Consider the following 4,300-nt stretch of genomic DNA (forward strand, 5'->3'; position numbering starts at 1 on the left):
GAGGACACCGATCCGCACCGACCAATCGAGCCCAGCGAATATTGATGCCTAGCCACCTCTCGTGAGACTGCTGCTTCCGGGGACAGAGGATCCTGAAAGTATTCAGCAGCGTCTGAGTGAAGAAGTGTTTCCTTATTTTTTATTTCAATCCCGAATGACTTGGTCATTATTTTAGAATGTATTCCCTAAGTCCAGACTCCCCTGCCATTGGAAATATCCCACCTACATTTGCCCTGTCAGAATCCTGTTTGAATTAGATCATTTTTTATTCTTCTAAATGCTGAAGGATAAAGGTCCAGTCATGAGGATCATTTACCATGGTCCTAAAGACGATACTTTATAAAGGGTGAAATGTTAGAAACTGTGGAGGACCAAAGAGACTTGAGGGTCCAGGAATATGGAGCATTCCAATGCTTTGAACTAATACAGTAAAAATATCAAAAAGGCTCAAAATACTGGCCTTTAATACCCACAGATCCAGAATACAAGTCAGGCATTGGCTGTTCAAATCCATGCTTCAACCTCACCTGAAGGACTATAAGTTTTAGAAACAATATTATGGTCTCCGAGCAAGTCCAGCATTATTTGCCAGAATACAAATATATGATTTAGGTGCGGAAGGAGGCCCTAAAGCATGCTGTCCACTCAAGGCTGATCTGTTTATGTTTGGAATTCTACATTCCCATCTCCCATTTTCTGAGGTAATGAGTTTCGAAGACATCCAACCCTCAGAAGAAAAATAAGTATTCTTCTCCCTGACCTGGAGAAGGGTGATCATTAATTTTAAGTGTCTAATAGGTCTGGACTCACCTTCCCAAGAGCAGTCAGGATCTTATATACTTAAATCAAAACACCCTTTGCTCTTCTCAACTCCAGTGGAAAGATCTTTCAGGGAGTGAAATTAAGAAGCAAGATTACACTCAGAGGTTGGAAGCTGTTTGTTAACTTCTGCCAATGACCATTGATAATGGGTCGACTGATAATTATAAAACGGAGACTCATAAAATTTTGTGAACCAAAGTTATTATGGGATGTGGGACACATAACAGATATATGGAGAATGAGCCACGAAATCCTATGGAACAGGCTCAAGGAACTGACCTACCTTTATAGCTATGACCAGACTTCATTTGCTAAAATATGAGAAAAATTACATGAATGCAAATTTCCCTTTTATTTAAACTGCTGTGATGTTCTTCCTATAGCTATCTTTCTGTTCTTGACTTTTGCCCTAATTTGCTTTATATCTTCTGAACTGTTTTGGTTTTCATACTTAATGGAGCAGAGGGCATGTTGATAAGAGGCTATAGAATCCTGCAGGACACATCAGGAACTCTGGACTGAATCAGGTGATACTGGGAAGGCAGTCGGGTGGAAAAAGCAAGAGGGCAATTGGCTTGTTAATGTTACGACACAGGGTAAACCCCTCTGCTAATTTAAACCAGCAACACAGAAATGATTCCCCACGTGCTGTAATCTGTTAAAATTCAAGAGGCAAAGTACTATCCCAAAAATCAGTATTTTAAATAGAAATTAACAACTTTATTTTTTAAGTCTAACAGAGAACATTAACTAACAACTATTTTACAACTCCTTTCTCTTAAACCTATCTTTTACCTCTTTTCTCAATAAAAAATTCCTGATTATGACTTACAGAAAAATAATCATGTTTCAAAACCCATCAGCTTTGCCAAATTTCCTCTGTAGATCTCTCTCCAGGTCAGTTTTGATGTTTTTTCTATGAAAGCTCCTTCTCCAGATAGGTACTTCTCAGAGAGCTCTTACTAGCAGCCAACATCTGTTGGTCTTTTGGCAGTTCTCTTTGCCATTCTGGGTAACTGTTTAAAATGTCTGATATTTATACCCCAAAACATCGAATCATTTCATTGGTTTAGTGTTGTCAAACCATTATTTTTTCAAATTCAATTGGATTTTGGTAACTTGGGGCATAAATTAAACTGATTGGCCAAATTCAAATTTGTTTTTGTATCCTGGCAACACAGCTCTTAGCTATTTCGACTAAATGTTACATCGTTACCTTGTTCCAGACTCCTTAAATCCTTGCTAGCTTTTCAACTGCCTTAAAGGTACAGTACCCTTATATTTTCATAACGTTAAAAAGGTAATTATGTTGTATTTGCATGTGTTTAAACGGAATTAAATGTTGTGTTTCAAATTAAATTTCAGTGCATGAGGATTTCACGTTGTCAAACCACTGACAATTCAAAGAATGTGCTAGCAAAGCAAAGTCTTGGAACGTGAGAGAACTACTAGCCATTGTGAAACTGCCTTCCACAGGAACAGAAACTTTCACCAGAAGAGAAGGTGGGGTCAGTGAACTCACAAAGCTGAACGGCACCTCAGAGGGGAAGAGCTGTCAGTGCCAGATACATTGACAAGCAGGAGGCTGTAAGAACACAAGCCACACAGCTGGAGAAGCCAACATTTTGATTGTAACCCTTCTTCAGGACTCGGGGTGTGGGTACGGGGAGCTACAGATAAAAGGTGGGGGTGTGAGGGAAGGTTTTAGATGGGGAGAAGGACAGAGTGGTGAGGTCAGGATTGGTGAACACAGGTTGAGGGTACGACCTGGTTGGTCGATTGGAGAAATGAATCCAGTAGGTAGCTATCCTCCAAGGAGCAACACCTCATCTTCGGCCTAGATAGCCTACAGCCCGGAGGACTCAACATTCGGGTCTCCAATTTCAAATAGCCTCCCTTCCTATCCCCCGTCTGCCTTTCCAGCACCTCCTCCTCCCTTCCATTCCTCTGACTGACCCTTCCTTCTAGCTATCAATCGGATTCATTCCTCCCATCGACCAACAAGGTCATACCCTCTACCTGTGTGCACCCATCCCTACCTCATCAGTCCACCCCTGTCCCCATCCAAATCTACCTCCCCACCTCCCCACTTTATCTGCAGCTCCTTTTACATCCCCCACCAGTCCTGAAGAAGGGTTACACCTGAAACATTGACTTCTCCACCTCCTGATGCTGCCTGGCTTGCTGTGTTCTCCCAGCCTCTTGTTTCTCTATCCTGGATTCCAAGATGTGCAGTTTTGTGTCTCGAGATATATTGACAAGGGCTAAAACTTGGGGCAGCTGCTGTCAAGGTGCTGTCGGGAAAGATCATTGTTTAAGGTCTTTCTGCCAAAGTTACATGTTGGTCCATTCAGTAGTCAGACCTTCCTGATGCCTCAAATATATGTAAAAATAGTCTTGTAAAAGTAAGAAATGCCTTGAGTTGTTTGTGGGATTGAGTTAAACTCTTAATGTTTGATTGTTTCTTCATATGCTACTGTACAGAACTGAACTGCTTTTGGGATAAAGGTTTAAAGATATTTTATGAATAAAGTATATTTTTAAAATTAAAAAAATGTATTGACTAAGCGAGGAATTGGTGTTGCAGATGTTTCGTCCCCTGTCTAGGTGACATCCTCAGTGCTTGGGAGCCTTCTGTGAAGCGCTTCTGTGTTGTTTCCTCCGGCATTTATAGTGGTTTGTCTCTGCCGCTTCTGGTTGTCAGTTCCAGCTGTCCGCTGTAGTGGCCGGTATATTGGGTCCAGGTCGATGTGTTTGCTGATAGAATCTGATAGATGAGTGCCATGCCTCTAGGAATTCCCTGGCTGTTCTCTGCTTGGCTTGTCCTATAATACTAGTGTTGTCCCAGTCGAACTCATGTTGCTTGTCATCAGTGTGTGTGGCTACTAAGGATAGCTGGTCGTGTCATTTCGTGGCTAGTTGGTGTACATTGATACGGATCGTTAGCTTTGTTTCTGTTTGTCCTATGTAGTGTTTTGTGCAGTCCTTGCATGGGATTTTGTACACTACGTTGGTTTTGCTCATGCTGGGTATCGGGTCCTTTGTCCTGGTGAGTTGTTGTCTGAGAGTGGCTGTTAGTTTGTGTGCTGTTATGAGTCCTAGTGGTCGCAATAGTCTGGCTGTCAGTTAAGAAATGTTCTTGATGTATGGTAACGTGGCTAGTCCTTTGGGTTGTGGCATGTCCTCATTCCGTTGTCTTTCCCTTAGGCATCTGTGCAGATGCTCCCAACCAGTCATACACTGTTGTATTAACAACATCACGACCAAGGTGTTTAAGAAGGCTGGAGACTTTGCGTGCTGTCATGCTGATCCTGAAAGCCAGGCATATGTATGGCCTTCAGAGCCATTACTTATTTTCCAAAGTGTTGGGGTGTTATCAAATGCCCCTCAGTGGCCATCAAAGCATCAGTGAACCTGGAACCTTTGTGAACAGAAAGACTTCCGTTCAATAAAAATCCTGGTAGTCTACATTGACCAA

At 42.0% G+C, this 4,300-nt stretch overlaps 1 long non-coding RNA gene across 1 annotated transcript; it reads left to right on the forward strand.

Annotated features, from left to right (window-relative positions):
- Positions 1 to 715: 715 nt before the first annotated feature.
- Positions 716 to 2,470, forward strand: LOC148150604 (uncharacterized). Its single transcript, XR_015753490.1, has 3 exons — positions 716 to 926; positions 2,049 to 2,087; positions 2,188 to 2,470. It is a non-coding gene; the product is annotated as an uncharacterized LOC148150604 (long non-coding RNA).
- Positions 2,471 to 4,300: the final 1,830 nt, after the last annotated feature.

The sequence above is a fragment of the Chiloscyllium plagiosum genome, unplaced genomic scaffold (assembly GCF_037043375.1).
Source record: "Chiloscyllium plagiosum isolate Xiang-an unplaced genomic scaffold, Cpla_swu_hap1 HiC_scaffold_3, whole genome shotgun sequence".
NCBI classification, from domain to species: Eukaryota; Metazoa; Chordata; class Chondrichthyes; order Orectolobiformes; family Hemiscylliidae; genus Chiloscyllium; species Chiloscyllium plagiosum.